Source organism: Acomys minous (genome assembly GCF_964271855.1).
Source record: "Acomys minous genome assembly, chromosome: 1".
Classification (NCBI taxonomy): domain Eukaryota; kingdom Metazoa; phylum Chordata; class Mammalia; order Rodentia; family Muridae; genus Acomys; species Acomys minous.
The window spans coordinates 182696133-182721133 of NC_140483.1; positions in this window are offsets into that span (position 1 = coordinate 182696133).

A 25001-nucleotide genomic window follows, 5' to 3' on the forward strand; every position below is an offset into this window, starting at 1 on the left:
GACACACAGAGACAGGAGGCAGAGACGGAGGGACCCGTGAAATAGGATGGAGGGGCCAGTTATTCTGGAATATGCAGAGAAAACCATCAGATACCCTATGACAAAACAAGGGAAAAGACAATGACTGGCACCTTCAGTTATCCGGTGGCCTCCACGTGCTCACTGGATTGACACGAAGAAGTATGCACACCCATTTATTTTGTGGACACAAAATAAAACTTAAGTGCAAGTTCAACTTCTTTGATTCAAGAGCTTGAGTCATTCAAAGCTCTGGTATATGTTGGTGGCTGCACTGGTGAAAACTAAGGCTTAGGGAGATTCTTGGCTCCAGTGTTTGCCTAAAGTGCAAACTCCTGGTTGACAAAGCTTAACAATCATATTAATAAAGAGATATCACAAACAAAACCTTAGCCAATGGTTTAGTTCCTCAGGCAGCAGTTCTAAAAGCACCAATTAAAGCCACAATGCTCACAATACACTGTAATTGCTAAGAGTGTTCTGAAAACAAATGCCCACAGGCACATGGCTTCTTTCCACAGAAGGAAGTTCAATAAAACATTAGTCAGTGTTCTTAAAATGTGACATAAGCTGGCTGGCAACAGAGAAACCACTTACAACAACAGTAGACATTACCAAGAGCACCTCATGTCCTTTGCATCCACCCCTGTGCCTCCCAGAAAACAAAAGGTGCCTCGGTATTTGGAGCTTTCAGGCCATCATGTTATTTATTCTTCATCCTCATCTTCATCTTCCTTCCAATCTACTTCAAAGACACAATCAAGAAGCTGAGGCAAACTTTCTGCTATGAATCCCAAATATATGTACATCTTCTTTCAGTTCACAGGACGTCTGTGCCTGAATATGCTTGCTGTATGAGAGACTCCCACTGCCTGCTTTGGACATACTGTGCCATCAACAGAGGCGACATTCTGTACAGTCTGACACTGAATGACTGCACGGTGCTCTAAACAGGCCCTCCTGTTGGAACGCCTGCAAGCTGTCAGCGTAAGCTCAAAACGGAAGTGCTGGCCCCACGGATGTCTACGATTATATGCGACTGGTGGGTGGAGAGCCAGGTAGCCACACTGAAATGGTGCATAGCTACTTTGCGTTTGTTGTTTTGTTTTGTTTTGTTTTGTTTTGTTTTGTTTTGTTTTGTTTTAATTTCAAAACCAATGTGATCCAGGTCACAGCATGTAGGATGGCTAGTGCAGGAAGATCACAAGTTTGAGGCCATCCTAGGCTACGTATTTAAAAATAAGCCAATAAATAAATACAAAATCTGTAGGGGAAAGTTATCTATATCATCTTGCCAAACTCCTTCTGTTCCCCAAAATAACTAAGTCTCTGGATGCTGTATGCACCAAGGCAACCTAAGTGACTATAAGAATTCTTTAGCCAGTTAAAGGATGATAGACAGAATGTGGAGATCTGTAATGCCATTTGCAAACTCTGTGCTGGAAAATAGAAAGCATAGACTAGAAATCATAAAGCAGAATCCAAATGGGGTTGAAACTGTGCTTGTCTGATACGTTGGAAATAAGAAGAGGACAGTGAGGTGCTAGGTGGCATCAGATTTTCACCCTTGATTGCTGCCTCCTCCACATCTCTACTTCTTTCCTATTTTTTCCCTCTTACTTCTCAGTATTTGGGGATCCTGGTATTTCTCTAGGTATTTGTTTTTATAGAGCTTTATTTTTATTTTCTGTGTATAGGTGTTCTGCCTGCCTGCATGGCCATGTACTGTGTGCATGTGATGCCGGCTGAGGTCAGAAGAGGGCGTCAGATACCCTGGCACTGGAATAAGAGGTGTTTACAAGCTGGCATTCTAGTGTTAGGGGTTAGACTACTGGGGTCTTCTGGAACAGAATGTGATGCTCTTAACCACTGAGCCACTTCTCCGGCCTCTGCTTGCTCTTCTGAGTGGAGAGTGGGACTGACTTTCACACAAACTCTGGCGCCCCATATTTGACAACGTCCCCTTGATAGGGAGGCCTGGTGGTACTTAGAGGAAGGATAACAAGCTGTCAAGAAGAGACATGATACTCTATGATTACACAGAGGGGGAGGAGGTCCCCCTCAGTCACAGACGTAGAGGAGGGGAGTAGGGGGAAAGCGGGAGGGAGGGAGGAATGGGAGGAAACGAGATGGGATAACAATTGAGATGTAATATGAATAAATTAATAAAATATATTTTTTAAAAGTTGAACTACTTTAAGCAAAAAAAAAAGAGATGTAATATGCAATAAATTAATATAAAAAAAAAAAGATGGGGTCTTACTGTGTAGCCCAGGCAGACCTAGACTTAGATCCTCCTGCTTGAGTCTGCTAGGGTCTGGGATGACCAGCATATGTCAACATTCCTAGCTCTTTATTTATGTTTTTAAAATACTTTTTTAAAAACTGGAGTGATAGATAGCATCCTTTCAAGTGGTTGCCAACTCTGTGAGTCAGGAGGTGAAAACAATGTGACAAAACTTGGGGTTCAAAGGTAATGTGCTCATCTTACTTGCATCACAAACAAGACACAGTAGAACCCCTCTCCTTCCTGACTCCAAAAGTATCTCCAGGCCCCACAAGCAAGAGACCTAAAATCCCACACTGATTTGCTTTTATAATAAAGAAAGCATTAATTTAAAATGAAAATAATTTCTTGTCTACAATCTTGTGGTTGCTTTTTTATTGTTTTATGTGGCATTTCAGCGTGAAGAACGCATATTGAACTCCCCTTATATCCAGTCCAGACTGTTAAAATAGCTAGTAGTTCTCAGTTAAATCAGCCCAAATTTGTGGTATTCATAAGGAACCTTTCTCTGAATCCTATTTGGCTCCATCTCAGTTGTTCTACACATAGGAGCAATACTGATGCATGAGCAAGGTGGGAAAGCTCCCAAGCAGAAGTGCAAGTGTTTTGACAACACAAAGTGGATGGACTATGCAAAATCGCACCACTATGGTGATTACAACTCTATTCCAGGCACAGCAATGCTGTCTTGCCTACTAACTGTAATAGAACTTGCAAGAATAAAGCAACACACTTTTGTTATTTCTTAGACAGAGCCTAGGAAATAACAGAGAAAAAAAAAACATCCAAAATCTTAGGCAGATTTATTTTAACTATACTCAGGTAAAGGAGTGCAAAACACAAATACGGAACTAGAAAATAAATGTTATCCACACATCGGAATCTATATTCTTCTCACTGTCCTGGCAAGGTAGAGCACAGGGCTGTAGCTAAAACTACAATTCTCCAAAGGAGTGGATCATAGATAGACACAGAAAAGAACTAATTTGGGTGACACACAATTTGGCTCAAAGTTAAAGGTTATGCTATTTGTATCTGTTATTTTAAAAGTCCTCTAATGTTTATATTGAAAAAAAATTAAATAATAATAATAAATAATAAATAGTAATAATAAATAAATAGTAATAATAAATAAATAATAAATAGTAATAATAAAACAAGATGAAAAACTGCAGCAGGCCCCTGCAACAACAACAAATGTTAACTTGTACATTTACATTCCTTTGTCTCTTCTTATTCCCTCCTACTCCTCTTTCAGCTCTTCTTCCTGTGTGTGTGTCACTTATAGATATTTTAACAACCAATTTTACCTGAAATCCCATTTTTGTACTCTAAACATAAAGCTCAAATTCTATCCTTGTTCCTCCTAAAACCTTTACATTTCGTGTGTTAGGGCTGAGACACATTCCTAATTTTGACAAGGAAGTGATTCAAGGATCACAACAGAACATTCCCCCCCCCCCCATACACACTTAGCCTAAAATCTAAAATGGCGCTACAGTTAACAAACTATTCTCATTGCTTCTCTCAGGGCGGGGGTGAAATCCCTGGACCCAGACAACTGCTTCTTGTGTAGAACTCTAAAGATTACAGAAGACCACATGGAATTTTTGTAAGTTATTGAAACTAAGTAGGTCTAGCAACAATAATCTCTTTTTTTTTTCTAAAATTATATGCATACCTTGTGCTCATGATAGTCATAGGACCCAGGAATGGTGGGTGTTAAGGTAGTGAGGAGTCCGGGTTCACAAAGCTGAAAATTACTTAGTTCAGATAACCCCTTCCTATTGAAAAAGACATCACTGAGGGGGTAAGTAGCTTTCCCATGTGTATAAGAAAGATAGAAGAAAACCAAGTACAAGATTTTCTGTTGCTTAACATTTAACACTATGTCTTACTGAAAAGGTAAAGTGAAATATATTTAAGGTTAGACTGTAAAAGAAACAGTACTCATAAAACTTAAACAAGTAAGGATATTTAATTCTGCCTGCGAGATGTGCTGGGGACATGATGGCTCAGAATGTACGGAAGTGACCAACCAGTATCTGGTGTAGCTTGAGGCCCACTCCATGAGAGGGATCCCCTGCCATGCCCAGTACTTCCTGGATGGCCAGGAACGTGAGACTGGATAGCCCAGTGACCTAGGATAGAGCCAAACATGACTGGGGAGAAAAAAAATCAGTGAAATGATCCCTAACGGTATCCTGCTATAGTTCAGTGCCTCTTCCGGTAATCACCAGGGAGGCTGCCCCCAGCAGCAGATGAGAGCAGATACAAAGATCCACAGACAGACATTATGAGGAGAAAGTGTATAAAATGAAAGCTCGCTTTGGAGCTCAGGGAATCCCACAGAAGAACAGACAGAAAGTTTAGGAGTCAGAAGGTATGGAAGACACCAGGAGAACACTGTCGGCTGCATTTACTAAGCAAGGTACATATGAGTTCACAGCTCGCCAGAGTGCATGTTACCTCTGTTAGCTTGGTGTTTCTGTGGGACTCCCGACTCTGGGAACTTGTGTGTTTTTCGCTCTTTTTCCTGCTCCTGGGAATCTTTTCCCCAAGCTGGGTTGCCTTGTCCAGCCTAAGTGTGAGGATTGCACTGTCTTACTCGATTTTGTTTTGTTGTGTTTGGTTGTCATCTCTTGGGACCTTGCTCTTTTCTGAAAGAACACTGAGTGGATCTGGGAAAGAGAGGATCTGGGAGTTGGGGAAGCTGAAAGGAATGGAAGAAGGGGAAGTTATGGTTGGGATGAATTTTATGTTAAAAGAACCTATTTTTGAGTTAAAAAAAAGAAAAAAGTATTATTTTAAAACCAGTTATACAATAAATAAGTTTGCTGAAAATTTAATTTAATAGTAAATGTATATCTTTACTATAACTAAATAATGCCTTATCTATGCATTGTATAACATATTTTTAAAGATTTATTTAAGTATACAGTGCTCTGCCTGCATGTACATCTGCAGGCCAGAAGAGGGCAGTTGATCACATTACAGATGGTTGGAGCCACTATGTAGTTGCTGGGAACTGAACTCAAGACCTCTAGAAGAGCAGTCAGTGCTCTTGGCCTCTGAGCCATCTCTCTGAGCCTGTATAACATATCTTAAACTAGCAAAAGCAATACACATAAAGCTAGAACTTCTAACGCCAAGTGCAAGGTCCCACAGGAAAAAAGCAGTCACCAAACACCAAACAGAAAATGGTTTCGACTTGTTATCTTTTTATTATTTTAAATTTGTATGTGCATGGGTCTATTGCCTGTGTGTATGTACTGTCACTGTGTGCATGCCTGGTGAGGCATAAGATCCTCAGAACTAGAGTCGCAGAGGTTGTGGGCTGCCATGTGGTTCTAAGAACCAAGCTCAGGTCCCCTGGATGAGCAGCCAGTGCTCTTAAGTGGTGAGCCATATCTCCAGTCTTCTGCTTACTCTTAATTCCCAGTAGCCCTTCTTCCTTTCTGTCAAACATAGATGCAGTTATCTATAAAAACAAAATCAACACACACACACACACACACACACACACACACACACACACACATCATTGTCACATAGGTAAAACTCTTCAGATACAACCCAATGAAGCTAAGCAGTTTTTAACTGCAAGGAAAACCAGCCAGTATACTACCACATAATTAAAAGCTGAAATTTCATCATCGGTTCCCTCTGTACAAACCCTATAACATCTATGAAAGCAATTAGAGAGCAACCTTAAGTGTCCTTATGGAGTTAGCACATGCATAAGTCAGTTCCATATTTCACTTTTGATTAGTTCATTGGCTTCTAGTTAGGTATCAATACTCTTCAAGTAAAGTCAGAAATTAAATGAAATAAATAAAATATTTCTGTAAAGCAAAACTAATCAGTGGTTCTACATAAAATTAATTCTTGATGAAAAAGTGTATTATCAGAATTCTCTAGTTGGAATCAGGACCATCCCAGAAAGCTAAAACTGCTCTACCCCATAGCGGAAATGAAAATTTACCTCTGTTACTCATGTGGAGGTATTCAACAAGACCTGTAAATAACCATGTCCTCCAAGGAGATCCATATTCAAGATTTTATCATTAAATTTCACACCCGTGTTTAGTCTAACTATTCCCAGAAAAGAAAACAAATAAATAGTGAAAACAGATGGTAGTGATAATTTACAAACAACCAAATTAAGTTCTTTCTTGATATTACAAAAGAATATTTGAAAATATGCCACAGAAACAAACATAAGCCTTTAAAAGGCTGAAAGTATTTGCCAATTCTCTGTAGTTGGTCCTTAACAAAAATCATTACCTTCTACTCTTATGCCTCACTGTCCCCACCTCAGGCAAGGAATGCAGATTTCTGGGAGTTAACATAATTTTGACTTCTCCTTTCACACCTTCCATCACTCTGTCCAATTGTCAATGTTTGTTAGCTGTAGCATCATGTGAGCTGCATCCCAATCAGAACTCTGCTCTATAGCATCTCCTCTGTTGCCCTAATCAGGGCCCCACTTTCTCCTGTTAATTAATTGAAGTATTTTAAAAATAAATTCTTCTCTCATACAATATATCCATCCCAACTACAGTTTCGCCTCCCTCTACCCTTCCCAGCTATCTTCCACCTCCCCTTTCTCCCAGACCCACTCTTCCTCCATTTATTCTTCAAAAAGGAACAGGCTTCAAGAGACAACAGACAGACAGAACAAACCGAGATATAATAAAACAATGTAATAGCCCTAATATCAAGGTGGAGCAACAAAATCCAATAGACAGAAAAGAGTCCCAAGAGAAAGCAAAGGAGTCATAGATGCAACCATTCCCATTGTTAGGAGTCCCACAAAAACACCAAACTAACAGCCATGACATATACACAGAAGGCCTGTTGCAGACTTACACAGGGCCCATGCTTGCTACTTCAATGTCTCTGAGCCCAGATGTACCCTGCCCAGTTGATTCTGTAGGTCATGTTCACCTGGTTTCCTCCATCCCCTGTGATTCCTACAATCTTTGCTCCCTATCTTCTTCTTTGGGGTATCCCAATCTCCTAGGGGAGGGACCCAATGGAAACGTCCAATTGATATTCTTTCTGTGCATGATGTCTGTCTGTAGATATCTGCATTTGCTGCCAGAGCAAGCTTTTTTAATGACAATAGGACAAGACACTTCTCTCTTCTTCTTCTTCTTCTTCTTCTTCTTCTTCTTCTTCTTCTTCTTCTTCTTCTTCCTCCTCCTTCTCCTCCTCCTCCTCCTCCTCCTCCTCCTCCTCCTTTTCCTCCTCCTCCTTCTTCTTTACCAGTCATGTCTGGTTCTACCCTAGTTCTCTGGGATATCCAGTCTCCAGTTCCTGGCCATCCAGGCACTGTAGGGCATGGGCATCCTCTTCTGGAGTGGGCTTCAAGTTAAACCAAAGATGGGTTGACCTGGAATTGCAAACCAAAGTGAATCCTTTCCTCTCTCAAGTTGATTTTGGTCATGCTATTTATTACAACAATAGAACATGAACTAGAAAAGCTCTAAGGATGTTTCTTCCATTTTGTTCTATATTGTTTTACAGTGAGATAGTCTCAGCAATGTTGATTGAAAAATCAAAATATTGATCAACTTTGAAAACACTGAAAAGCCCTGCCATAGAAAATATTCAACCAAGATTTAGTTCTTTATGCAAAACTAAATAAACATATCCTTCTTACTAATATTTGTTCAATTTTATAAATGCTAAGTTATACAAATACCAAAGCATTTAAAAGTAATTGTATGATTTCTTATCAGTAACTGTTTGATTGGTAAATGTGTTTTATATACTTTATACTAAGGACAAAAACTTTTCTCAGGTGCAGAAGGGGGCTGAGTAGAAAAGTTTAAAAAGGCTGACTTGAAAGGACACTCAGAGGAAGGATAGCAGGTTACCAAAAAGAGACTTGCTACCTTATGAGCATATACAGGGGGAGGAGGTCCCTCTCAGTCACAGTCATAGGGGAGGGGAATAAGGGGAAAATGGGAGGGAGGGAAGAATGGGAGGATACAAGGGATGGGATAACCATTGAAATGTAACAAGAATAAATTAATAAAAAAATTTTTTAAAAAAAGGAGGAGCAAATGAGCTGTATTTGTATTGTGCAAGCATTTCAGCCAATATTTAGAGATTCTTATACTCACTATTGAGGAGGCATTGTTGAGCTGCATCCTTGTGATATCGGCTCCTGGGAATGGAAGAGGAAAGAGTGCCAACCTTCTACAGGATGGAAATATTTGACGGTGAGAGGTGTGTTCTGTTTTCATTCTCAGTCACTAGTATAGTTCTTGCCTTAAAGGCCTATTTAAAGCAGAAACATCAAAAGTCACTCATCACGAGTAACCGCACACAGGAATCCCCACACATTCTTTTCTCATACTTGAAGGGTAAATACACAGTACTTGAATATAATACATATGGCTGGAGTTTTTCCAAATGATATACTAATGTTGACATCATGGACAGAGTGGCAAGGGACCTTAGATTACAGCTAAGGCATTCCAGACACAACACTTATCCCTTGTGGCGTGTGAGATTTTCCTGGAACAATTATTTGACCCTTCTCAAGCTCAATTTCCTCATCAGGAGCATGGGGATAATGAAATCTTCCTGGCAAGGTTGCCATAGGGACTGGAAATAAAAAGCATCATTACATGTAGGCCCTCTGTAAATGATAACTATTAGTATGCGCTATTTTGGTTCACAGAAAATTTCCATGGGGAGAAACACATTTTCGAGAATCTAAGGAGATAATTTTGGTCCCTTTTTAAAGGCATTTTTATGCTCATTAAAGCAGGTTATTTTGTTAGTAACATAGAATCAGTGAATATCAATTATATTCATCATGTTTTTATTTTACCATTGCCCTCGCCCTGAGCCCATATTGCAAAGCACCCTGAAGGATCTTTACGATTATAACTTTCAAGACCTGATGAATAATTGATAACAATGACACATTCTGCTTTATGTAATACTTTCTTCTATGGATTTTGAAGGGTTAACACATTTAGCTCTTTTCTCTTTATATTTCTTAATATAGCTTTATAGTCCCTAAATATGTATACAAAATTTTTCCAGAAGTATCCATAGAGTTTCTTAATCCTAGGTTATCAAGGACATCCTTACCATGATGTTTCCATGTATTAGGCCTGAATGGCATATGGCATTTTCATATTTGCTTCAAGAGATTTGGAGACAAACACTGATGTCTACTGGCTATGGGGAAGCCTGACAGCAAAGAACCACTGTGGTGATCCTAGTAAATTCCATCCATCATTATTGCCTACAAAATTTGGAATCTAAATTCTCATTTAAGGTAAGCTGATTGAGTGGGTATGATAATACTCCTGTAAGGAAGTAGTAACATTCTGTGGATGAGAAGGTGGTGCCAGGATAAAAACACTAAAATCAAAATTGATAATGAAGGCAGCAGTTATCTTTATCTAACGATGCTTGACCTGTGGTATGTTCTACAATGCCATAGACTGTGGGGTGGCCGGCTCCTCTGATTTACAAGCTATTTCCCCCATAATTCTCATTTTCCCCCTAAAAGTGGATCATCTCGGGCTTCTTTGCCAAGCTCTCATATGGAAAACCCTTCCAGCTTTCCTCAGAAAGGACTTCAGTCACTCCAGGTTGCCAGGGCAGTCGCCATCTGGATCCTTCCGGTCCACAGGGACCGCCAATGACCTTTAGGCCATAGAGAAAATGCAAACAACCTTTTCAGGTCATGCTTTCATTTTATGCAAACAAGTATAGTGGCAGACAACCTGACCTGGACATAGGCCACACGCTGAGAAATTCATATCACAATGGACACAACTCAAAATTGTGCCATCAAGTCATTATGTCTGAAAAAGGAGATGAGTCATGGTTTCACAAGAACATTGGCCAGACAAGTTAAAGAGAACTGCAGTATTGCTATTTTTTCTATTACTTTTATCTGAAGATTCTTAATTGAATTTTGTGAGGCATTTCCTATACCAGCCTGACATCACCATCACAACCAATCTGTGACAGATCTGCTTCTGTTTGTCTTCACTTAAATATTAGGAAAATGCATGCCCAAAGATGATTTAAGTCAAATCCCTTTCCCTTCTTGTGAAAAACATCCTCTTATAAGTGACCTGGAAATGATGAACGGGGGCCGATGACATCAGAGCACTGCCATCTGGGTGGGCAAGTCATAGGAAGCACTGTTCTGCCCTGTTAGACGTGACCTCAAGGGCAAGAACTGTGGGTTGGAGACTGTGACTGAGAAATTATGTACTTATGAGGTAATGAGTAGTGAGTAAAATAACTGTGCTTCTAATGGAAGCAGCTGCTTTGTGATTCAGCAATCTGAGAATCAATGAGCCTTGTGTAGAAATGTTCCATAAACAAGACCCAAAGTCTCAGTTATAAATATAAACAGTGTAGTGCAATCTCCCTAAAATATTGACCACCTTTGCCAGCTTCAATTTCCTCCCACTGCTCTGTGTAAGAAACCATGCTTATTTAAACAGATATACAGAGAGAGAGAGAGAGAGAGAGAGAGAGAGAGAGAGAGAGAGAGAGAGAGATATTCATAGTTTTTAACCAAAGTACAATGGAGCTTTTCTTATTTTTCATTTTGAATTTCTCATATCAAAAAGAAATTTTTACTAAAGGATTTTACAAAACAACAATATATTCAGTGTTTTCCTAGACATAGGGAGAAAACAGAGGAAAAAAGTTCTTCTGCATCCTAGGTGCTTGTGATCAAGTAGAAGATGAAAACTCATTACGTGTCTAAGAATCTACATTTGCTCATAGTCATATGATTTTCGCTAAACTAATGTTTCCACTGTTTTCATATAGTAAGATTGTCTTTCTAGGTAAAAACACCATATGTGCCATTTAAGGCAAGCATAATGTCAAGGAACACCCAGAGAAGTGACTACTATCTTATTTGCTTCCTATTTCTAAAGCCACATTATGTATTTCCATTACAAAAAAAAAATATAATTGTGTACATGTGTGTGAGTGTGTGTGTGTTTGTGTGTGTGTATATACATATGTATGTATGTATATAGTGAAGAATTGACATAATCAAGTCATGGAATAAATATTAGCATTATTTTTTATTTATAAATTTCTTGGAATATACACTGTGCCTAAGATCAGAATAAACAATGATTAATTTTCTATGTCTGTGATGGCTATTCTTGATTGCCAACTTGACTATATCTGGAATTATTTACAATTCAGAAATGGAAGCCACAACTGTAAAAAATATTTTGCTCAGTATGAAGTGGATGCATCCACTTGTAGTCTGGACCTTTGACACAGAAAGACACATATCTGTGATTTGGATCTTGAGGTGGGAAGACACATGCCTTTGATCCCACTTTTAAGGCAAGAAGACACATTCCTTTAATCTTGGCCATACCTTCTGTTGGAAGTGGTATAAGGACAAGGAAGAAGGAAACTTTTGCCCTTTGCTAGCTTGCCCTCATCTTGCTAGCACATCCATGCCTTCACTGGCATTGGAGACTACAGATAGATACTTATAGATAGATAGATAATAGATAAATAGATAGATGATAGATAGATAGATAGATAGATGATAGATAGATAGATAGATAGATAGGTAGATAGATGATTATTAGATTGATAGAGATTCATTCTATAAGATTTGTGACTCCATAGAACCCAAACTAATACAATATCATAGTCCTGTATGATGCTACCAGAAATGTCATCCTCCTAAATGACTATGACTATTTGGCATGGTGATTATCAATGTACATTTCATGATGGTTCACCCATGTCACCAGCAATGTGTTTTACACTAGATGTTGAAACAATATTGTGTGACAAATGATTACCCAATGCTTCTATACTCCAGCATGGATTTGGTTCATACATACCCAGAGAATTCAGATGAATCAGTGAGGGAAAGATGCACAAAGCTTGATATTTATGCCAAAGGTGTCCCCTGAAGAAGGGACAAAGAAGCTCATTTATCTCAAGATCCACCCTAAGCTTTGAAGAAAAGTAAAAGCAGAGGCCAATATAGCACATTTAATTATGTATTTAAAAGTTATTCATTACAGTTAAAGATATGATGACAAGTATTTATAATTCTAGTATCCAATGTCCCTATGTTGCAAAAGTAAAGAAGTGACAAAGAATTGAAAGACAGTATTTCATAGAGACAGATATGTCCCAACAGAACTTACTGTACTCATGTGAATGTTCTGTGTCTGTGTCTGTGTCATCCTGTACAGCAGCCACTAACCATGTGCAGTGACTGAGCACTTGCTATGTGATTCCTACAACCACGGAAGCCAGATTTCATGTCTAGGACTGTAATTACTATTATTGTCCTCATGTACAATGCTGCTTTGCCTCCATACAGAACACCATCAACATTGCACTAACTCCCAAGAGCCTTTGGAGTCACACATTGGAACAAGAAAATAAACAAACAAAAAATAATCATTATTCTTTCTGGAAAATATTTTTCATTATGCAAGGTTTTTCAAATCTGCGCTAACAGAAAGCATTGGGGCACATTGACTGATCAGGTTGATAGCTATGAACTGTGCTTGTGGCTCAAACTCTTCTCTATTTTAAGTAGGATCCACCTGTAACATTGGCTATAGGTCAACTCACAATCATTCACTACTTTCAGAATCAGTCACCATTTATTTCAAGGATGTAAGACATAAGAAGTCTTGTTCTAGGTTCTGAATGGTCCACAACATGGTGCTGGACCTGGAATAAATGCTAGGCCCAAAGTAATGAGGGCAGGTGACTGTGCCGTCTCAGGAGTGCCACATGTATGCTTGTGTGATATAGGTGTGCCTGTTTGAGACAGGCAGAGAGAAAGAGACAATGTCATAAATGTTCCCTCTAAAACATGGAGCCTGTCTATGTTTCCTTTAGGCTAAGTACATCTGAAAGGATCCTATATGGAAACAAAATGAAAATTTTTGTTTTAAGAGCTACACGTTGTATAAAATTAGCTAAAATATTTTCATTCAGAGCAAAATAGGATAAAAAATATATTTTATGGACAAGAAACAATACTACTGATTTAAAACGCAGAACGTAAATGGTAGTTTTCACTGCTTCCTACCCCATAAATAGTAACACATCCATTATTGTGACAGATGCACTCAACACCAATCGTTTCCTATATGTATTTGTGTGTGAACATGATTTGAAAAGTAAATACCATAAAGTATAAAGAAATATCAATAAAAAGGAGACATAAGGAAAGAAAGTGGAGCAAGCCAGCAATCAGAAAGCTCAGAGGTCAAATCCCATAATGGAAGCCTGCCTCTCAATGTCAGTTGCTTACTCACACCATCTAATCCTGGGCATCTACATGAACCCTGGTGTATGCACATTTGGAGATAGGTTTTTTTTATCATTTCCTGTAGATAACAGTGAAATCAACTGTTCCCTTTCTGTCCCTTCATTGCTCTCATGCTCAGAACAACACATTGTGCATCAAATTAGAAGTTGTCTGTGGTGCTGTTGGCTGCCCCTGTGATTTCCACTGTGGTCCAGAATAATCTGCTCCTGTTCGGTATTCAGAGAGAAAGTTCAAAGAGAGAGGAACCACTGCTATCGTTTAATAAAGGAAGCTGGGGTGTGTTCTTCAGAGGGTACACACAGGAAGGAAACAAGGAGCTTGCCTAGGATTGAGAAACTGGTGACTGGTGAATTATGGTTTAAAGCCAGGTCTCCCAATTCAGTATCTATGATCTTTATCATCCCACTCTGCCATTTTCCAGCACAACAGATGGTTTGTAAATACATGTAGGGAGACATGAAAGTCAAAATGGAGACAAGGAGGGAGGGACAGAGGCAAATCCTGGAATGAATATTTTCATTTATTTTCTATCATACATCACATAATATTCAAGATATAAACTTTACTCCATTGCTGAAATTGTTTCCCAGGAGTACAAAGGAAAACTATTGATGTAATATACTGGCAGTGTGTTTGGTAGATAGGATGCCTGAAACTTACTTAGCAACATCACAAATAATAAGTCAAGAACTGCAAATGAGAAATGTTGTTTGATTGTGGTCTTTCAGTGAGATCATCTGAATCCTTGGGGGTGGGGGTGGGGCAAAGAAATAGTCTTAGGAATGTTATTTTTAGTAATGCTTGCTTGTAAATATAGCCTTTGAATGTCATCTGAAAACCAGACTAAGAGTTTGCCACTGACCTAAAACATCCCTTAAATAATAAGAGGACTTTCATATAGAAATTTTAGTATAAACAATGTGTTTGATGCTGAGTATCTGTGTCCATCCTGGAATTCTAAAGTACTAATGCAGACTGGTCAGAGTACACTACGAGTAGCGATGCTAAGTCTTTTTTTATTATTTATCTGTTTATTCATTTTACCTTCTGATGGAGCCCTCTCCCCCTTCTCCTCCCAGCCTCACCCTCCCCCCCCCTTCCTCCTTTCCTCCATTGCTCCCCCACCAACCCACCCCAGCACATCGTCACATCACAACTGAGCACATCCTCTTTCCCTGTGGCAAGAGACTCCCTAGGGAGAAGTGATCAAAAAGCAGTCAACAAAGTCCACATCAGAGACAGCCCCGACTCCGCTTACTAGGGGATCCACATGAAGTTTGAGCTGCCCATCTGCTGCATCTGTAGAGGGGACCTAGGTCCCATCTGAACATGGTCCTTGGTTGGTGCTTCAGTGTCAGGGAGACCATTTGGGCCCCGGTTAGTTTGCTCTGTTGGTCTTCTTGTAAAGCTCCTGCCCCCTCCTGGTCCTTCTAGCTGACCTACACCACACACACACACACACACACACACACACACACACACACACACACACACGCACACACACACACACACACACACACACACAAAGCTCCTTTTCTTTCATCCAATATTTAGCTGTAAGTCTCAGCATCTGTTTCAATTTGCTGTAGGTGGAGCCTCTGAGAGGATAGTTCGCTCGGGTTCTCTCTACAAACATGGCAGAGCTTCTGTAATAGTGTCAGGGGCTGGCCCTCACCCATGGGGTGGGTCTCAGGTTGGACCAGGCATTGGTTAGACATTAACTCCATCTCTGCTCTAACTTTATCCCTGCACATCTTATAGGGAGGGTAAGTTTTGGGTCTAAGTTTTTGTGGGAACACCAAATAGATTAAACCAGAAAAGAAGTTCCTACCACCATATAATACCAAAACAATAAATGTACAGAACAAAGAAAAACTATTAAAAGCTGAAAGGGGAAAAGGTCAAGTAACAAATGAAAGGAGACCCATCAGAATCACACCTGACTTGTCAACGGAGACTCTAACAGCCGTAAGGGCCTGGGAAGATGTCATGCAGACGCTAACAGACCACAGATGTCTGACCAGACTACTGTACCCAGCAAAACTTTTGATCACCATAGGTAAAGAAAACAAGACATTTCAAGACAAAACCAAATTTAAACAATATCTATGCACAAACCCAGCCCTACAGAAAATATTAGAAGGAAAACTCCAACCCAAGGAGGTTAGCTACACCCAGCAAATCACAGGATATAAATAACTTCACTACAGCAAAACAAAAAGAAAAGCACACAAACCTACCACCAACATCATAATACAAGGAACAAACAATCATTGGCCATTAATATCTCTCAACTCTCCAGTATGAAGGTACAGGCTAACATAAAGGATGCTAAGTCTTACTGAGTCCCAGGACATACTTCTTATACCTCACACAATGCTGCTGGAAGAACTAAGAGTGTCTACCAGGAAGAGACCTGTGGTATTGCTCACCTAGTTCCCACCACCTAACCAGGAACTGCTGGCTTCACTCATCTTATTTTGTGTCTCTTACTGTAATATGACTTAGTCATATCTGTAACACTTGCGGTGTTCTGAGAGTCTCCTTGTAAATCAACAATGCAGAAATGATCTTGAGAGTCCCCATCACAAGTCTCTTTGAGGTTGGGGAGTGCATAAATCAGGAGAAAAGGGCTGGAGAGATGGCTCAGTGGTTAAATGCACTGACTGCTCTTTCAGAGGTCACGAGAGTTTCAGAGGTCATGAGTTCAATTCCCAGCAACCACATGGTGGCTCGCAACCATCTACAATGTGATCTGATGTCCTCCTCTGGCCTGCAGATGTACATGTAGGCAGAGCACTGTATATGTAATAAATAAATATTAAAAAAAAAATCAGGAGAAAAAGTCAAAAAGTATTCAAGGTCTCAAGTATAGCTTCTAGAAAAACAATTCCATGTCCGTCAGGGAATAATTCTAAAATATAAAACTAAAAAGATAGAATTCTTGGACTTGCATGTGAAATGTCAGTACCCAAAGCTCATTTCTAAATATTAACACAAGTAACTTTTTGTAAAGAAAAAAAAGGGGGGGGACCTGGGCTTCCTCATCTACAATATGCAAAGACCAATATCTACTCGGAATTATTGTGGTTTACTGGAGGTGGCATATGAAATGATCTTAGGTCAGCTCCCAACATGAATAATAACTCAATAAATATTCAATTAATGATCCTATGACTCAACAAATTAGACGTGCTGAAGAATCTGATAATTTACTAATCAGTTGCAATATGAAATATCTTTGTCTGCTTAACCACCTACATCATCTCTAAACATACACAGACTGGTATGTCTTAAAAGTAAATATATAAAAAGAACAAAAAAAGGCACAGTTATTTTCCTAACAGTCAGGATATTTACAAGTGAAATAACGTTCAACAAACCTGGTAGCTTTTGTTCAGGTGCCAAGTACACAGCTCTACAAAAAGAGACTTTAGCATTTTATTAATCATAAGACAGCACTAAATTTATTTCCCACCTGACAGTTTTAAGCACACAGTCAAATGGTGAGTTAATTAAGTGACAGTGTCCGTGTTACTTGGAAAGATGAAGCAATAAACAGCTTCTGTGGCAGATTAAATGCCGGAATAAAATGGAAGCATCTTTGATAAGCCACTGGAGGGACTGCTGGTTAATTTCTGCTCCCCCAGAATCTGGACTACTGCCCCAGAGACCAAAACACCCGAAGAGCCAGTAAGCGCTACTGTACTTTTCAAGGCATTGAATATTTGAGATAAATGGGTTAATGGGTGAGAATGCCATAAGGAAGCCATTATTTTGTACAAATGATACATGCTTTTAAAGTGCAGAAAGTGATGCTTTGCAATACAGTTGAACATACCATGTTTTAGTGACACTGTGACTCTGAAATGTACACTCTGATATACATTATCAATCTGATAATAAGGATTTGAAAGGAATGATTTCAGCCTCTTACAGGGGTTGGGGTCATCTCAGATTCCTCATAAAATAAGGGTCCTAAGCAACTAGATATCTATTCTGTCTGCCGCCTCTACGCCTGACGGTATCTCCACAAACATCTCATGCACCCCAAGGCTTCCGGTGCTGCATGCCATTATGGGATGTGCTGGGCAAAGTACAGATGCTATTTCCTGGAGACCAAGGCTACAGTGAAGTCACATGTTTCTGCTTGGGAGGGAGGTTCCAGTAGCAACTTGGATTTGTTACATCTTTGTCTTTTAATTAATTACAGTTATTTATACATTCAGAAACCTTTCACCATTGCCAAATTTTTCATGGCCTCCACATTCATTTATGCCATCATACAGGAGATGATGATGCTGCACTGCTTTGAAAATAGTTATAAGGAGCTCATGGGGTCTAATCATTTACTGATGAACTACTGATTCTGGGGAAGGGGAGGGAATCAATGTTTTCAGTTCTGTACCACAGCTAAGTCTACCAGATTCCAGTGGACAGATGCAAACCCATGGTCACACAGATTGCTCTGGTGAAATACAGTAGGTCACAATACAAAATAAACAGGCATGAATGTGAGAAAGAGATTGCAGGAAAGAAGGGAGAATAGAGTGATGAGAGGAGAGAGGATGGAGGATGGAGCAAGTCAGGAGGCATTATGCACCTATGTGAAACTGTCAACAGGCATTATGCACCTATGTGAAACTGTCAATAGGCATTATGCACATTTGTGAAAATGTCAATAGGCATTATGCACATATGTGAAACTGTCAAAGAAAATATTTAATTACCGAAAAATAAACAAAAATAATAAAAGAGACACTGTTATTTAAGCAAATCATCTATCTTCAAGAAATGGAGGAGCAAATACAGAAGAAAGAAAGATGGGGCCTATTGAGATGGCTCAGCAGAAAAAATCATGTGCGCATCACCAGTCCTGACAACCTGAGTTTGATCCACAGGTCCCATCTGGTAGGAGAGACCTGACTGCCACAGATTGTCTTCTGACTTTTACATGTGCACCATGACATAAATAGAGCAGCATACATACATCTCATACTTACACAAAATAACAATGTAATTTAAAACTAAAAGAGATATTGGACCGGGTGACCTACCATATATGTCTGGCCAACAACATCTTAAATAGCTGAGAGACTGACTATTTCCTTATCTGATCTGCCATAATAATCCTTAAGGCAAGCAGATATCATCTGAAATGAAAAAGAAATCAATTCTTAACCCGATCTGTGGAGAGAAAAGGAAAGAGAAGACTGGGGAAGACAAAGAGAAAAAGAAGCAAGGAGCAACAGATGACAACTCAACATGGGTCCATCCCACTATGCTTTTGGCAGTTTCAGGACATGAGATATCTCAACTTTTTGTTCACTGTAACAGTTTGTGAACTCCATATAATTTATTTCCCATAACAATTTTTCAGATATTTTTACTTTTAGTTCACAAATGAGTAAGCTTAAAAAGTTAGAATTTTTAAATAATATATGATAGAGGTCACAGGGTTAAGTAAACACCATACACACACGCACACACACACACACACACACACACACTCACACACACACACTCACACACACACACTCACACACACACTCACATATACACCAAACAAAACAGAGCAAAACAAAAGACAATGGCTTGGATTTAGGATGCTCTGACATGACAACTTGAGTTTCTTCTATTTTATTAAAGCATAACTTAAAGTAACTTCCCTGTACTTACCCATGCCAATGTCCTCAAAGGTAAGACATGAAGACATTGGTGCATGTATCCTTGGAAAAGTAGATCAGAGTATGAAAAAAAATCTTCAGTGGGTTTATCTAGGAAGAGGCATGGGGACAAAAAGAATGTTCTCATTTTATTCTGCATGCCTTAATATTATTTAAATGTTTTATTTTGATAATATGTTAAATGCTGCTTTTATAATAGAAAATTGAATTTTCACTTTATAAGAATACATGCTTATGCATTAGCCTCGGAAAGATTTGCCGAGGTTTTTAAACAAATTTCTTTAATAATAAATTACAAGGCTATTATTGCCAAATTCAACTTCAATGTTAATCTGCTTAGCTAAATCCTGCCCTAAAGTGTTACCAGTGAATGTGGATTACAGATGGGTGGAACTCCTTATTATCACTCAAGAATATTAAGCATCTAAGAGTTTGCTCTGTCCCTTAACTCACTGTACCAGGAGGTATGATGCATTGGGAGGGGCAGGACTCAGCTTATTAAAATAAGCAGTAAGAACATCTCCATTGTACATTAAGAAATCATATCAAGAAAACTCTTCTCTGGCACAGTTCCCTATAAAACAGATGGAATCATAGGCTTCATTATCACAACCAGAACAAAAATATAACATTTCTCAGAATTTAAACATTTTAAGTTATGTTATTACCAGTCTAATAATTCCTAGTACACATAGATGTGTGTGTATGTTTAAGCATATTAATTCAATTTGTTATAGTTTAGTTTAAATGTCCCTTCCTTTTTAATAGGCTTATATCATTTTAGCCATTAGATGAAAAACACTAATATAATTAAGCAATTTAATCAAAATTGTTGAGTCAGTACAATAGAACTGAACCACCTTACAACTGGATCCTCAGGTTTGGGATTTAATACTGTTTCTACAACTCAGGCAATTTAATACTGTTCTCCAGCTCAGGCAATTTCAGACATAGGCAAGAAAAAGAAAAAAAAACATTATGTTCTCAAAGTTGCCTCCAGTAAAACTATAAGGCTTTGGAACAAGTAGCAGACCTGATTTAAAAAAAAAACATGTAATAAGAGATTCTGGTTGTCCTAGTCAATTAGCGCATCTAGCATTTGGTATGCAACTTTGACACTGAGAGAAGAATCCATAAGTATGATCTCTTAGCAAGAAATTCTTCTTCTCTGTCATCATCATCATAATGGCAAACAGTCATTTCTCATAACTCTGGTGTGTTATTCGATTATTACAATTAGAATTAGATGCATAATTAAAGAAAATATAGTTTTATTTTCATTTTCCAAATGCTCAGTAGGTATGCAACCACTGCCTTAGGCATTAGAGGTACAAAATTAATTGGATACAGCCCATAGCCTCAAAGAACTAACAGTCAAATAGAGAAGACCGTCATAAACTTCCTAGTTGCCAACCAAACAGTAGCTAAGTATGAGGGTCCATAAGGACTTGTGAGTGTGTTGGCTGTGCTGATGACAGTAGGTATTACAAGATAATAGAGAATAGATCACTTAGGGTGCTGTTTCCCAGGTAGGTCCTGAGGCCACCTATGTTATGGGTATGGTTCATTCAGAGAGTTTTCCTCACCTACGTTCTTAACCCGTCTCCTTGAATCCATTCTCTGGCCTCTGTTTGCTGCTAACTGCTAAGAATCACACAGATAATTGCTTGTCTTATAAGCTACAATGTGCTTTAAATAAGGACATTGAAACTGAGGGGTAGAGGTGGAGAATGGGGGCTTTCTGCTTTTACTGCTTCAAGTGTCTATTTCACTGCATGTTTTGGCATAGGGAGGCAACAGACTCTATATTCTTATTTCTAATAAGATAGCAAAAATCTCCCACCTGGAGTGAGCCAAGTGAGAAATGCTTTGCAGCTTCTATATCTGAAGAAGCCAATTTTGAAAATCACATTTATATTGCATTCTAGAGGCAAGCAAGCTATCGCACAAACCTGTGCTAAAGGATTATTGACTCACTTTCAGAGTTCATACAAATCTACAAGGAAGCACACCCTTTCCCGCCATATATATGCTCTCTTGAGAGTTCCAGTCAAAGTACCCAGAACTCATGTGTATAATTCTTCTCTCTTCCATTCAAAATCTTCCTGAAATGAAAACACAAATTATAGACGAGTGAACAAACAAGACATAGCAAAGAAAACTATAATAGCCAAGGTACTAGTTTAACAAATTACTTATGTCTGTATACCTGAGAAGATGGAATTGTGACTCAATACGTATGAAAGACAAGTAGTCTCTTTGTAATAGGGCAAAGAGAGGTTGTTAAAAGTGCGTTCATCAACTCTGCCAATCATGAAATGGGCTTGTACAGTGCCTGAATCCCTCACTGGAAGAGAATGTGATTTCTTCCCTGGAGGAATTAAACGGTTTAGACAAGAGGTTCATAGGGAGTGACAATGACGCTGTTGGCGGGAGTCCAGGAAGGACTCCCCAGGGAAGGACTCCCCTTCTTAGAAAAACAATTGTTGAAAAGCAAAGTTTTGACTAAAAAAAAACATTTGATGGTTATATATTATTTTAATTTTTAGAGTTTTTGTCCTAATAAAGACTTATTTATTTTTAGTTGTATGTGTGTGTAGATATGTGCAAATGAGTGTGTGTGCACTTCAGCTGCTCAATTCACCCTGAGACGGACACCATTATGGCTGACAGCATAGATGGACTACCATTTTGAGAATTACATTTTTCACAAAACAAAGCAGTTGCGATTGCAAAAAAATGAGATGATCCTCATACCTGTCAATGTTATCCTGAAAGAGTATTCCTGGATGTATGTTTGAACATACATTGCACTTGTAAAGGACTCCTTTCAAAATTAGGGGACACAAGCATGGTAAAAAATTATCTATAAACTTCAAGTCTCTGTAGTGCATGTTAAAATCTCATCAGACCACTGGCCACCTCACAATCCCGTTGCTAGGTCTTCTGCCAGAAAGCAAATGCTCAGTTTGGATGGTATGGCTTTAGATAGAACAAGGACAGAGCCATGTTCTGCCTGGACGGCTTCATGGATTGCAGGTCTAAAGGTGTTACTTTCTGTTGTTCAGAAGTCTACTGTTGCCTTTCAGAAAAAGATGAAAAATTAAAGAAAAGGATGGGGTTGTTTTACCAAAATAAGAATCTATAATTCATACTACACACATATTAGATTCTAAAATAGTAGAGTCATGTGTACCATAACATACACATACCTTAATTAAGAGTATGTGAAAAATATAATCACCTATAAATGAATCATTCACTATGTCAAACCGACCCTCCAAAAAGTTGGAGATGGTTAAAATTTTCATCTCAGAATCTGTTTCCTTTATTCCTGATACACAATGCAGCATATTCAAAAAATATGTATTCAGTCACAGAAATGGCCAAGAGACTCAATTTAATGCTAGAGGACTCAGCTTCTCTGTTTTCCATGAAGGAACAGTTATAAAAATTGTGCTGGAGAGAGAGGCGGGAGAAAGAGACCTGGAGTCCAAACTTGGTTCTTTTAGTCAAAGTAAAGTGAGGGCACTGTGACAAGGGAGGGGACTTCTAGGCCTGCACAGTGTCTTCTCTTTTCTGGACAAGGAACTAGCAACATGTCCAGGAGTCATAATTTTCTGGTAGTAACATAGCTATGTGCCAGACTCACAGATAATTGGGTATGAAATGGACCAGTGAGAAATACCACCGGACAAGCAGCAAAGAACTGGACAACGGTCAACCATGGAGGAATCCTCACACTGCCATGAGAAGAAGGGCATGCCAGATAAAATACTGACATCCTGGGTATTCCAGGAATAGGCTCTCCAGGTAACTGCCAAGCAGGGAGCTAAGCAATCTCACTGGTTTTTTTGCCAATCTGAAGCAGACATGCCAATCTGAAACACGTGACAGAGTCAAACAAATGGCAAAAAGGAATCTTCAAATCGATACAAATGGCAAAAGGGAATCCTCCAAGGAAACAAACAGAACAACAAAAACCAAAGCAAATAAAGATTCAGATATAAAATAAGCAAAGCTAACAAGCAGTGAAAAGTCAATCCTCTTTGGCTAGTGTGGTATACATGCGCAGATGGAAACAAACAGAGGAATACCTCCTTATTCTACGGCCGAACCTGAAAGATGAAAAAAAGGAGGAGAATGAGTGTAGAGATTAGGAAAGAGCTTGAACTCACGAAATATGTGAAAAAGATAGTCCACACATCTAACATATTTTTGAACTTTTAGAGAAACACAGAGAACACAAAGAACAATGACTTTTATCTTGCTGTCTCGTGTTGAGGAGTACCAAGCTTTTCTTCTATTGTTTTCATGGTCATGTGACCAGATTTCAGGCCCCAACCTATGCTCCAACAAGCCAGGTTCAACCATTCATCTTCCATAAGCCAATTAGAAAAGGCAGTTTAGTAGTTAAAAAGCAGGGGGGAAAAAGAGAATTATTTAACGTGGCCACATTGAGAAGAGGGACAAAGAGATTCAATGTCCCCCTCCCCTTAAGTCCTTTCTCTGGTTCTAAAGCGAGATTAAAATGTAAGTAGTGGGCCTGAGTTAAATAAACAAGCCCAGCAGTGTCCCCAGCTATTATTGTTGGGGTTTCAGCCTCTCCAGCAAGGTTGTCTGGCATGTTGGTCAGCACTGTAGAAAGTCTCTCTTCAGGAGAAAAGTTTCAGTTCTGGCTGACCCAAACTTTGTCTTCTCCCAGCATGAAAATATTGAAGCAATTCCAATTTCTCACCATACTTAAAAAAAAAAAACCTGACAGACAGATTGAGGAACATAGTATCTCTGTAAAATATATTCATCTTGCTAAGCCAATTATAGTAATAGCAAATGATTTTCTGAGCATCATATAGAGCCTACAGCATGAACAGAGGAGAAGGGCTGGACAAAATATATACAACATCCTTATGATTTGTATATGAAAATCTATCTCATAGGTCTGAGTTTTGAAGCCTAGGTCTGCACTAAGTACTATATTTTAGAGGTGATGTGGACTTGAGCTGCTAAGGTCTAGCTGGAGGAGGCAATCACTCTGAGTGTGTCTTTGGAAGTCGTATCTTGCCCTGTTCTCTTGTGTTTTCTCTCTACTTACTGCAACCATGAAGTAAACAATTGTCCTCCAACCATAGTCTTCGCCCGTGATGCTGCCCATGCCCAGGCCTAGAAGCAATGGCATTCAGTAACTATGGACGGAGACCTTGGAAGCTACGACTGAACAATATGTCCCCTCCCTAATCAGTTTCTTTTGAGTTTCTGGCATACTAACCAAGGGTCTGGCTAATTCAATCTTCAACAGAGGACAATTGGCAACTTATAAATTTTTCTTCAGAAAAAAAAATTTGAGAAGTTGATTTTATGCATAGCTTCTTGACCAGAAAAACCTTGATAATTTTCAGTAAAAAATATTACATAAGGGATAAAGAATCTGTCTGCAAATTGAATAGCAGTCAGCTTTACTTCACCTTCAACTAACCAAATATGCGGAGCTTGCAAAGAACCCCACATCGTGCTTTAAAGACAGCGCCATACAACACCCAATTGAATTCAGCACAAAAGGGCAAACAAATATAATTAGATACACACAACCCTCGGAGGTCCCATTTTTAATCTTAATAGCCAAATAAAATGAATTGATTTCCCATCCTTTGTACTGTGTGGTGCTCCACAC